Here is a 13,569-nt window from a genome sequence, read left to right as displayed (position 1 = left end):
CACACCATAGCATCAAAAATAGTGTCAGACCTTGGAGCCTCCTGTTGAGATTGATCCCAAGTTGGGTAAATCACTAGAACTCCTTTCCCTTGGTCTCCTCCATTTTTATCCCTGCAGTTCTTTTTTTAGGCAAGAACAATTCTGGGTCAAACTTTTTGACTGTGGGATACAAACCCCATCCCTCCACTTGATGCCCTGTCTTTCTACTGAATGTGGACACTACAACTTCCCTCTCCCCACTGCTCGACACTTCAGTCCTTCCCTTTGAGACCTGAGAGTCTCTCACCTCCCAGGTCTCTGGTACTTTCTAGAACATTCCCCGCCTCTTACCCTGGAATCTGCATATTTCCATTCATTCTGTTGGTCATTAGGACTTCTCAGCTGTTCCTCCCTCCCCATACCTGATCATGTTTCTTGACCCCTCCCCTCTCCCACCCATATCCCTCCTTCCCTCTGCCTCCTGTGATTTCTTTCTTTTCTCTCCCAGGTGGGACTGAAGCATCCTCACGTAGGCCCTTTGCTTGTTAACCTTCTCCACTGTCACTAGCTGAGTATTAAACTTTAAACTACTTTGAAATAGCAGGTTCCCAAACCCATTGTCAGAAACCAGTGACACTGAATGCCTTGTCATATGACATTATTCTATTGGGTTTGGTTGTTTTCTCTTGGATACCTACATTGTTCTATAGGAAGATGCGGGGAGGGAGTAGATGCGGGGTAGAAGAGAGGTAGTGGAAACTAAGAGGAGTTCGGGGATGGGAAACTATGGCTAGGAAATTGTGTGACAGAGTAAACAATTTTCAGTGACAAAAGTATCAATAAAAGGACTCCTAATGGTATTCTAATATCCTGACAGGTCAGTGTGTTTGTCACTGATCATCAGAGAAGCTTACTTCTGTAGCAGACAGGAATGGATACAGAGACTCATATCCAGAAAGACCTTGAAGCACACAGCTCTAAATGTGATGTGGCCATCAAATTATTTACCTCAGAGCTCAGGCAAGTTTGTAGAAAAAGTGGCAGAAAGAGTGTAAAAGCCAGTCAGATTTGAGGACATCAAGAGTACAAAGCTTTTTGAATCAACTAAGCAAGGCTCACATGAACTCAGACTGCAGAAAGAAGGAGGACAGGACCCCTACATGGGTCAACACCAGGTCATCTTTGTATATATATCTTTCAGCTTAGTAGCTTTATGGAACCCCTGACTGTATGAATGAATGGGCCTCTGAGTCTTGTGTCTCCTCTTGGCACTCTTTTCCTTCTGTTGGATTGCCTTGTCCTGCCTTGATGTAATGGTTATTGCATCAAGCAGATTCTAAGAGCATAGTGGCTATATTATTGTAGTTTATCTTTCATGTTTGGTTATTATCTCTTAGAAGCCTGTTCTTTTCCAATGAAAGAAAGAAAAAAGTAGATTTGGAGGACAAGGGAAGTGAAAAATTATTGGGTAGATTAGAGAAAAGGGAAACTGTAATCAGGATATATTCTATGAGAAAATATTGTATTTTCATTCAAAGAAAAAACCTGAAAAGAAATCTGTTTTGGATCTGAACCTTTCTTGTTTTATTTTATTCAGAATTTTGTGTAAATGAAGCACATTTTTCTTTATTCATTCTTCTGTTTTGGGACATCTGCATTGCTTTCAGATTCTGGTTATCACAAACAGGGCAGCTATGAACATAATGGAACATGTGCCCCTGTGGCATGGTGGGGCACCTTTAGGTATACTACCAGAGTGTTATAGCTGTGTCTTCAGGTAGATATATTTCCAACTTTTTGAGGAACCTCTATATTTATTTCCAGAGTAGAGTGGTTGTACCAGTTTGCAATCCCATCAGCAATGGAAGAGTGGAATAGTAGAATCTCAGGGTTGTTTTGATTTGCACTTCCCTGATCACTAAGGACTTTTTGAACATTTCTTTACCTGCTTCTCAGCCATTCGAGGTTCCTCTCCTGTGAATTCTCTGTTTAGTTATATACCTCATTTTTTGATTGGGTTGTTTGGTGTTTTGGTGGTTAGTTTCTTGAGTTCTTTACATATTTTTGGATATTAGCCCTCTATCTGGTGTGGGGTTAGTGAAGATATTTTTCCCAATCTGTAGGTTGTCAATTTGTCTTATTGACTATGTATGTCCTTTCCCTTACAGAAGCTTTCTAGTTTCATGAGGTCCCATTTACCAATTTTTGATCTTAGAATGTGAGCAATTGGAGTTCTGTTTAGGAAATTTTCCCCTGTGCCAAAGAGTTCAAGGTTCTTTCTCACTTTCTCTTCTATTAGATTCAGTGTATCTGGTTTTATGTTGAGGTCTTTGATTCACTTGAACTTGAGCTTTGTGAAGGGAGACAGATATGAGTCTATTTTCATTTTTCTCCATACAATCAGCCAGTTAGCCTGGAATTTTGCAACATTAAAAAACATTATTTTATTTGTTTTTGTTTTCTAATACAAAATAGAATTTTTTATTATTAATATAATCTATTCAAACTGATAGTATTACTGAGTCTATGGTATACTTATGGATGGAAGCCTTGCATGGCTGCCCTTCTAGAGGCCTAACAAGCAGCTGAAAAAATCAGTGTCGGATACTTAAACCCAATCAATGAACAGGGACCCCTGTGGTTGAATTAGGGAAAATCTGGAAGAAGCTGAGGGGGAGGGCAACCCCATAAGAAGACCAGCAGTTTTAAGTAGCCTGGACTAATATTAATAGCAATAAAAATAATAATAAATAAAGTCTTATCAACATGATGTCCTCCCTCCAAAATTGTCATTCATTCTATAATAGAGATTTTTTTTTTTTTTTTTTTTGGTATAAAGAGCAAAGGTAACTGATGCACAAAAGAACACACATGGTATGTAATCACTGATAAGTGGTTATTAGATAAATCAGAATACCCATGATAAAACTCACAGAGCATATGAAGCTCAAGAAGAAGGAAGATCAAAGTGTGCTTTGTCCTTAGTAGATGCTTCAGTCCTATTTAGAAGGGGGAACAAAAAAAACACATGAATTAAAGGGAGAGAGGGACTTTGGAGGGAGAGAGGGGAGTAAACCGGGACAGAATCAGGTGTGGAAGGAGACAGGAGAGAAGTACAGAGGGTCAGGTAATTGAACAGAGATGTGTAGCAGTGGAGAAGGGGAACTAGGGTTATCCACCAGAAAGACCCAGATGCCAGGAAAGCAAGAGTCTCCCAGGACCCAGTGGGGATGAGAATACCTGATGTACCCCAAAAAGGGGAAAAAGAACCCATGGAGATCATATACAGAGTTTAGGCACAGTCACTAGTTACAGGATGGAGCCACCCACCCATCTCAAATTTTTTAACTCAGAATTGCTCCTGTATAAAGGAAATACAGGAACACAGATTGGAAGGGAGACTGAAGCAAAGGCCATCCAGAGACTGCCCAACCTGGATATCAGTCCTATTTGCAGACACCAAAGCCAGACACTATTGTTGGTGCTAAGAAGTGATTGTTGACAGGAGCTGGATATAGCTGTCTCCTGAGAGGCTTTTACCAGAGGCTGAGGAATACAGAGGCGGATGGCAACCACTTCCTGAGCATGGGGTCCCCAGTTGAAGAGTTAGAGAAAGGACTAAAGGAGCTTATGGGGTTTGCAACCCCATAGGAAGGACAATACCAACCAACCAGAACCCCCCCCCCCCGAGACACAAAAGTCTCCCAGGGACTATACCATCAACCAAAGACTACACATGGAGGGAGACATGACTCCAGCTGCATAGGGCAGGGGAGGCTCTTGGTCATGTGAAAGCTCAATGTCCCAACTAGGGGAATGCTAGGCTGGTGAGGTGAGAGGGGATGGGTGGGTGGAGGAGCTCCCTTATAGACACAGGGGGATTGGGAATGGGATAGGGATTTTGTGGAAGGAAAACCAGGAAAGGCAATAACATTTGAAATGTAAATTAAAAAATAACGAATAATAAATAAATGAATAAATAAATAAACAAACAAACAAGGCTTATTTTATAGTCTAAACTGTAGATTACAAATTTTATCAAAATACTATATGTGTATGGTAATTTCTTTTGGCAATTCTCATAAATTTTATTTTAGTTATTATTAGTATATATATTTATCTATGTCTGTGTATGTATGTGTGTCATGTATGTCAGAGACCATATGGTTGAGTCTTTTCTAATTCCACCTTTATATGGATTTTGATGAATGCTAGAGTCCGAAGTTAATTATTGTCTACAATGTATTTTCTATATACATCCAATTAAATTCAATTAAATTGTATTTGGTGTGAAATATAAAAACAAAAGCTAATATTTCTTATAGACTTTTTCTCAGACTATTGATTTTGTTATTGGAGGTACAGCAAGTTGAAGCTGGGAACAAGTATGTTTAGTCTTTGGTTTCATACTTGTTGTTCAATCTTTCATAAATAAAAGGACATGTGTAACTTTTTTGAGGTCCTATGAATATTCTTTAATTTTTGATTTTAAATCAAATTGTTAAATTGACAATCATAGATACAAATAATCAATAAAGGCACAGAACATTGCCTACACTCTTCTTTCTGGTACTTAATGAACAAGTAACATAAACATGGAGGGATTGAGAAATACAGTAGAAAAAGCCTCCAGGGATTTCAGTTCAGTGTAGAAAAATGTCCACTTTATCAAAAAAATACATGTTGTGGAATTAATTAATCCTCCTAAGGTGGGCTTTCAAGCCTGCCTTTGACCCTTTAGTTCCTGGATAAAAAACACACAAAGCCTTTATATTTACTAAATTTCTTAAATGGGGCAAGAGCTGGACAGACATCTAGCCACTATGCTCTTAGAATCTGCTTTCCTATCGATAATAGTAAGTTATTATGTATTATTTACTATGTTTCACCTGGGTTGTTCTTAACTTAAACTGGCCAACTCTTGTTCATGGTGACTTCTCCTTGCTCCTCCTACACATTATTCTTCTCATAGGTCTCTCTGACCCTACCTTTGCCTTTCCTGTCCAGCCATTGACTACGGGCATCTTTATTTATCAATAAGAAATAACTTGGGGGCAGGGTCACTTAGCTAGAGTCACTTAGCTAGCTTCAACATGTGGACTCTCTCATCTTTGGGGTATTAGTCTTAGGAGCCCAAATTTAGCATTGGAATCAGTATCAGGCCAACCCACTACAGGTAAACTTCATGGAGAAAACCTGGGACATTATCATTCAGATAATTAGAGTTAGTGCATTCTCCACGTGTGAACAAAGCAGTTCATACATATGATGTGACCTTTTAACAAATACTAATCAGTTAACCAAAGATATGACAGCTTCAAAACTATTTATTTACATCTAGAATAGTAAGTCACAAGAAATACAAATATTTAAAGTAAAGATTTATCAAGAGTGGTTAAATAATGACTTAAAATCTTTACTTGCTCTTAAATCCAAGGAATAAACATATTTTATATAGTAGAAATTCTGTTGTCTCATGACCCTATGATCCTCTTATATGCAATCCAAAAGAAAAATAGATAAACATTGTTCTTGTGGGATGGTCATGGTCAGTGTACATGTTTTTTTGTGTGTCAGGGATGAAACCAGCAATCATGTTAAGACTGGATATTGATTTGGGGTGCTTTCCTTAATCACTGTTTAACTTATTTTTCTGATAGTATCACTTAATGAACCTAGAACTAATTGTCTAGGTCTGGCTGGATAATAAGTGCAGGGCTCCCCCCATCACCTTCACACCCAGAACTAGGGTCTTTTTGAATCTCAAATGCTTAGAGTGGATCCTCACAGGTGTGTGGCAAGCACCTTGACTCAAATATCCCTCCAGCTTCTGCTGTATTTTCACTTTGAATTATCAGTTAATATGAATAAAAATTAATAATTTTGGTGCAAATTTTATGTGTACTTTAAACCTTAGCAAGTTCCAGAAAACTTTCAGAAAAATAAAAATTAAGATATGGAAATAGGCAACTGCAGTATTTTTAAGTAGTAGAGTGCTGGTCTGTTTTAAAAAGTGCACTGGGTTGAACTGTAAGGTGTGTGAGAAAAATAATTAAGCACAAATATGAAATTCATGTATTGTATATATGTATATGTCTCCTATTGTCCTAATAGGTAGTCAGGTAAGGATAAAATATAAAAGAATTTATCCATCTCCAGTGGTAGAGAATATGAATAATGTGTTGTTATCACTCCGATGCTTTCTTTCTAATGATAAAAATAGAAATATTTGGAATACATAAAACTGTCACTTCCCAATCTTAGGATGTTTTCTATATTTTGCAAATTTTAAAAAGCCAAGTCAAAACAAAACAAAACAAAACAAAACAACAAACAAAAAATGTAAAGGAAAGAAATCAAAAGCCACCCTAAATAAAAATGAAAATCCTAAATGCTGAATTATCACTTTATTTCATCTTCATGGCTTTCTCTAATGCCAGGAAAAAATTAGAGAGAAATGTATTATGCTCAAAATGATTCTGATTCACCTGTGGAACGGACTCAATTTTCTCTTATGTGAGGCGACCGAGTTTTAATGTTTCATCAGCAATTCAATCTAATGCAACAAAACCTAAACTCATCATCTTCCTCCCAGTAGTCACGATCCATCTTCATGCTTCCTGTTTTGCTTAATGGTGTCATCCGACACCCAATCAACAATTACTAGGTCCTAGGTCCCTCTTTAATTTTACTCCTTTACTCTTCAAGTCAGCAAATCCTTTCAGTTTCATCTTTACAAAGTATTTTCCTTTATCTCCTTCCTATTAAAACAGTTATGTTAGAACAATCTTAAAATGTGTTAAAATTCAATTTTTTTCAGCAGCCTTGGCAAAATAACTAGACAACTTTGAAAACTTTGTGTTCATCTTGTTACTGGATATACTTACAGACCACGTTGTTTTTAAAATCCACTTTTTATCATTTATCTTCACTGTTGCTGTCTCAGCAAAAGTTTGACAGTTTGTGGAAGTGACTGTATTAGTTAAAGTAGAAATCCACCTGCAAGTACCAGACAGATCTATAATAACAACTTGCTTAAAGGAGTATAAGAGAAACTTTTTCTCCCATAAGTGGTGACAGTGTATGAAATTCTCTGTATCTCAAAGGGTCTGATGCTTTTACTCTGCAATCACTGCGACTTCTTCCATTACTGTGAGCAGCTTGCTACTGTGTACAGGTCTGTATTGTGTATTGTGTATATGCTCTCTATTAGAGTCACAGAACAACTGGTCATGAAATTGAAAGAGGAAAGATGTACTTGGGATGATTTATTTACAGGTAACAGACCTTAATCCTTTGACCCCTTAGCTTTTAGGCTGAAGAGTTAGCAAATTTGGCAGAGAACGCTTGGTGACCTCACTTATTTCCACCAAACATCATCTTAAAATATTCTGCCGACATAAAACAAACTCAACATTATCTTTGAGGTTCTTTGTTTTATAATGTTGCAGCAGGGCATTGATTTTACAACCTTTTTTTTTGATTTTTAATTTTTTATATTTTTTATTATTTTTTAGATATTTTCTTTATTTACATTTCAAATGCTACCCCGAAAGTTCCCTATAAACTCCTCCCGCCCTGCTCCCCTACCCACCTACTCCCACTTCTTGTCCCTGGCTTTCCCATGTACTGGGGCATATAAAGTTTGCAAGACCAATAGGCCTCTCTTCCCAATGATGGCCGACTAGGCCATCTTCTGATACATATGCAGCTAGAGACATGGGCTCTGGGGGTACTGGTTAGTTCATATTGTTGTTCTGCCTATAGGGTTGCAGACCCCTTCAGGTCCTTGGGTACTTTCTCTAAGTTTGGAGCTAAGACGAAAGGATGGACCATCCAGAGACTACCCCACCTGGTGATCCATCCCATAATGAGCCACCAAACCCAGGCACTATTGCATATGCCAGCAAGATTTTGCTGAAAGGACCCTGATATAGCTGTCTCATGTGAAGCTATGCCAGGGCATGGCAAATACAGAAAGGTGTTTACAATCTTATAGATCCTTTGGGTATATATTATCTCTTCCAGTTTTGTATTTTTATGTGATACCTTTGTGTGTGAACAGGAATGTGATATATTTGTTTGACTTTGTGTGTATATGTATTTTTTGTGCTTTTTTGTTGGCTCTTTCTGTTTGGTGTTTGCTTTGTCCTATTCCTTTCTGGGTTTGATGGTGATGCTTTTTTTATTCCATCATATTTCACTTTATTATTATATAGATGTGTGTTTGCTTTTTATGAAAGAACTGCATTGGCACTGGATTCAGATGGAGTCAGGGAAGTAGAGAGATCTTTGAGGAGGTATAGCAAGTGAAAACATAATCCTAATATGTTGCATAAAAATATATTTTCTATAAGAGAAATAAATGGGGGGATGTTTTGCTAATTTCAATGGTCCAATTGGAGGAGGACCTGTCCCACAGTCTATTTTATCATGCAAGCTGAGGTGAAGGAAATGGTTAAAGGGTACCAATATACTTTTAGTACAGTCACTAAATCTAAGTTCTTATTCTCAAACAAATGGGTTATGTCAGAAATGCAGATGCTCCACTCAAGTTTCACTTCAGTAGACACAGCTGTTTCCAGCTGTTACCTATCAGACAGCACACAGCATTCAACTCTTTGCTTTTCTACTTTCCTGTCACTCATCTCATGCTAGAGGCTGAGATGAAATCTCTCTGAAATCACATTCTCGTCTAAACCTCCAAAAAATGCCACCTCCAGCAGCATACCTTCTTCTTCCTCTGTAGAACACCCAGTGTTCAAACACAAACCATTAGCTCTAATACTGAGATACTAAAGGGTTAAAGCTCAGAAGAGCTATTAGCTTTAGTTTACATCACAAGTCTTTCAACAGTTTTTGAAACCACCAAAGGGTTACTAAGATAGCTTTATATAGTTAATGTCTTATGCAGTAGCTGTTAGTACTTGAGAGAGAATTATTATGACTAAAATTTTATGACTTTGATACATAACTAACTCTTTTGGGAACTCTTGAGTGTATACAACATAAAATGAAAAACCTCAAAGTAAATGGATTCTGGTATTAAGTAACAGAAGATAGAATGGATCTGAAATTGACTACATATGAGATTCTGACTGAGGAGGTATATTCCTTTAATACTGTTCTTAACACATTAGAAATAGATGAGAACAATTATCTCAAAATATTGCCTTACAGAATGCCTCATGATAATGTATCCAATGTGTTTAATAAGTTATTCAAAAAAGGAAACACTTTTTCATGCTCTGACACCTATCAATATTTGTTTTTTTTAAATCAATCTGTCATATAGAGGACATGTCAAATATATAAAGCATATCTTGCTGCCTCTTACATAGCAAAATGAGAAAAGCAACATTTGAAAAGTGAATGACAGTTATAATATTTTATGTCCTATCAGATGAGGTCATCCAAATTTATCCTGAAAACTCTCATGTAGGAAAAATTCAGCCTTTCCCTTTAAGTGTTATAAGGCCAGGTTCCTTGCAATAAATTAATGCCACTGGTTTTGTATAGGTGTATACTTTAAAAAGTCCCAGTAATCAGGAACTTCCATGAAGCTAGAAATACAGTGTATGGCAGAAGTACATTGCATAAATCATTTTAGGACTCTTTTTGAAGATTAAACTCAGGGAAGAGGACTACAAGGAATGCTAGAATAAGGCACTGAATTGCTACAAATGTGTCAGGTTCTTGAGTATGAAAGAAAAGCAAACCGAAGACAAGTTCTCCAAAGCATTGATTCAAATCGGGTTTATGTTGTGGAAATTAAATCACACAGCTAGAGAGAAACCAATGATTTGATAATGAGAAGAGTAATCACCAAAAATTCACGGTGTCCTATAAAGCTGAGAAGAAAAGGATGAAACATGCTTTTTGTTTTGCTAAAATTATTTGATTCCAAATCTATGAACATGGACACCACTGAGCTTTTTTTTTAATTTTTAATATTTTTTATTACATATTTTCCTCAATTACATTTCCAATGCTATCCCAAAAGTCCCCCATAGCTCCCCCCACTTCCCTACCCACCCATTCCCATTCTTTTGGCCCTGGCATTCCCCTATATTGGGGCAAATAAAGTTTGCAAGTCCAATGGGCCTCTCTTTCCAATGATGGCCGACTAGGCCATCTTTCGATACATATGCAGCTAGAGACAAGAGCTCCGGGGTACTGGTTAGTTCATCACGTTGTTCCAACTATAGGGTTGCAGATCCCTTTAGCTCCTTGGGTACTTTCTCTAGCTTCTCCATTGGGAGCCCTGTGATAAATCCAATAGCTGACTGTGAGCATCCACTCCTGTGTTTGCTAGGCCCCAGCATCTTCTCACAAGAGACAGCTATATTTGGGTCCTTTCAGCAAAATCTTGCTAGTGTATGCAATGGTGTCAGCATTTAGAAGCTGATTATGGGATGGATCCCTGGATACGGCAGTCTCTAGATGGTCCATCCTTTCATCACAGCTCCAAAATTTGTCTCTGTAACTCCTTCCATGGGTGTTTTGTTCCCAATTCTAAGAAGGGGCACAGTGTCCACACTTTGGTCTTCATTCTTCTTGAGTTTCATGCGTTTAGCAAATTGTATCTTATATCTTGGGTATCCTAAGTTTTGGGCTAATATCCACTTATCAGTGAATACATATTGTGTGAGTTCCTTTGTGATTGTGTTACCTCACTCAAGATGATGCCCTCCAGGTCCATCCATTTGGCTAGGAATTTCATAAATTCATTCTTTTTAATAGCTGAGTAGTACTCCATTGTGTAAATGTACCATAATTTCTGTATCCATTCCTCTGTTGAGGGACATCTGGGTTCTTTCCAGCTTCTGGCTATTATAAATAGGGCTGCTATGAACATAGTGGAACATGTGTCCTTCTTACCGGTTGGGACATCTGGATATATGCCCAGAAGAGGTATTGCTGGATCCTCCGGTAGTACTATGTCCAATTTTCTGAGGAACCGCCAGACTGATTTCCAGAGTGGTTGTACAAGCTTGCAATCCCACCAACAATGGAGGAGTGTTCCTCTTTCTCCACATCCTCGCCAGCATCTGCTGTCACCTGAATTTTTGATCTTAGCCATTCTGACTGGTGTGAGGTGGAATCTCAGGGTTGTTTTGAGTTGCATTTCCCTGATGATTAAGGATTTGAACATTTTTTCAGGAGCTTCTCTGCCATTCGGTATTCCTCAGGTGAGAATTCTTTGTTCAGTTATGAGCCCCATTTTTTAATGGGGTTATTTGACTTTCTGGAGTCCACCTTCTTGAGTTCTTTATATATATTGGATATTCGTCCCTTATCTGATTTAGGATAGGAAAAGATCCTTTCCCAATCTGTTGGTGGTTTTTTTGTCTTATTGATGGTGTCTTTTGCCTTGCAGAAGCTTTGCAGTTTAATGAGGTCCCACTTGTCAATTCTCGATCTTACAGCACAAGCCATTGCTGTTCTATTCAAGAATTTTTCCCCTGTGAGCATATCTTCAAGGCTTTTCCCCACTTTCTCCTCTATAAGTTTCAGTGTCTCTGGTTTTATGTGAAGTTCCTTGATCCACTTAGACTTGACCTTAGTACAAGGAGATAGGAATGGATCGATTCACATTCTTCTACATGTTAACAACCAGTTGTGCCAGCACCATTTGTTGAAAATGCAGTCTTTCTTCCACTGGATGTTTTTAGCTCCCTTGTCAAAGATCAAGTGACCATAGGTGTGTGGGTTCATTTCTGGGTCTTCAATTCTATTCCATTGGTCTATTTGTCTGTCACTATACCAGTACCATGCAGTTTTTATCACAATTGCTCTGTAGTAGAGCTTTAGGTCCGGCATGGTGATTCCACCAGAGGTTCTTTTATCCTTGAGAAGAGTTTTTGCTATCCTAGGTTTTTTGTTATTCCAGATGAATTTGCAGATTGCAATTTCTAATTCGTTGAAGAATTGAGTTGGAATTTTGATGGGGATTGCATTGAATCTGTAGATTGCTTTTGGCAAGAAAGCCATTTTTCCAATGTTGATCCTGCCAATCCATGAGCATGGGAGATCTTTCCATCTTCTGAGATCTTCTATAATTTCTTTCTTCAGAGACTTGAAGTTTTTATTATACAGATCTTTCACTTCCTTAGAGTCACGCCAAGATATTTTATATTATTTGTGACTATTGAGAAGGGTGTTGTTTCCCTAATTTCTTTCTCAGCCTGTTTATTCTTTGTGTAGAGAAAGGCCAATGATTTGTTTGAGTTAATTTTATATCCAGCTACTTCACCGAAGCTGTTTATCAGGTTTAGGAGTTCTCTGGTGGAGTTTTTAGGGTCACTTATATATACTATCATATCATCTGCAAAAAGTGATATTTTGACTTCATCTTTTCCAATTTGTATCCTTTTGATCTCCTTTTGTTGTTGAATTGCTCTGGCTAGGACTTCAAGTACAATGTTGAATAGGTATGGAGAAAGTGGACACCCTTGTCTAGTCCCTGATTTTAGAGGGATTGCTTCAAGCTTCTCACCATTTACTTTGATGTTGGCTACTGGTTTGCTGTAGATTGCTTTTATCATGTTTAGGTATGGGCCTTGAATTCCTGATCTTTCCAAGACTTTTATCATGAATGGGTGTTGGATCTTGTCAAATGCTTTTTCCGCATCTAAGGAGATGACCATGTGGTTTTTGTCTTTGAGTTTTTTTTATATACTTGATTACGTTGATGGATTTCCGTATATTGAACCATCCCTGCATCCCTGGGATGAAACCTACTTGGTCAGGATGGATGATTGTTTTGATGTGTTCTTGGATTCGGTTAGCAAGAACTTTATTGAGGATTTTTGCATCAATATTCATAAGGGATATTGGTCTGAAGTTTTCTATCTTTGTTGGGTCTTTTTGTGGTTTAGGTATCAGAGTAATTGTGGCTTCATAGAATGAGTTGGGTAGAGTACCTTCTGTTTCTATTTTGTGGAATAGTTTGTGAAGAACTGGGATTAGATCTTCTTTGAAGGTCTGATAGAACTCTGCACTAAACCCATCTGGTCCTGGGCTTTTTTTGGTTGGGAGACTATTAATGACTGCTTCTATTTCTTTGGGGGATATAGGGCTGTTTAGATCATTAACCTCATCTTGATTCAACTTTGATACCTGGTATCTGTCTAGAAACTTCTCCATTTCATCCAGGTTCTCCAGTTTTGTTGAGTATAGCCTTTGGTAGAAGGATCTGATGGTGTTTTGGATGTCTTCAGGATCTGTTGTTATGTCTCCTTTTTCATTTCTGATTTTGTTAATTAGGATTTTTTCCCTGTGCCCTCTAGTCAGTCTGGCTAAGGGTTTATCTATCTTGTTGATTTTCTCAAAGAACCAGCTCCTTGATTGGTTGTTTATTTGAATAGTTCTTCTTGTTTCCACTTGGTTGATTTCGCCACTGAGTTTGATTATTTCCTGATGTCTACTACTCTTGGGTGAATTTGCTTCCTTTTGTTCTAGTGCTTTTAGGTGTGTTGTCAAGCTGCTAATGTGTGCTCTCTCTAGTTTCTTTTTGGAGGCACTCAGAGCTATGAGTTTTCCTCTTAGAAATGCTTTCATTGCGTCCCATAAGTTTGGGTATGTTGT

This window comes from Mus caroli, unplaced genomic scaffold (genome assembly GCF_978045245.1).
Source record: "Mus caroli unplaced genomic scaffold, Mus_caroli_1 scaffold_16, whole genome shotgun sequence".
Lineage (NCBI taxonomy): Eukaryota > Metazoa > Chordata > Mammalia > Rodentia > Muridae > Mus > Mus caroli.
The sequence above is the reverse complement of the archived record's forward strand: the minus strand, read 5'-3'. Positions refer to the sequence as shown.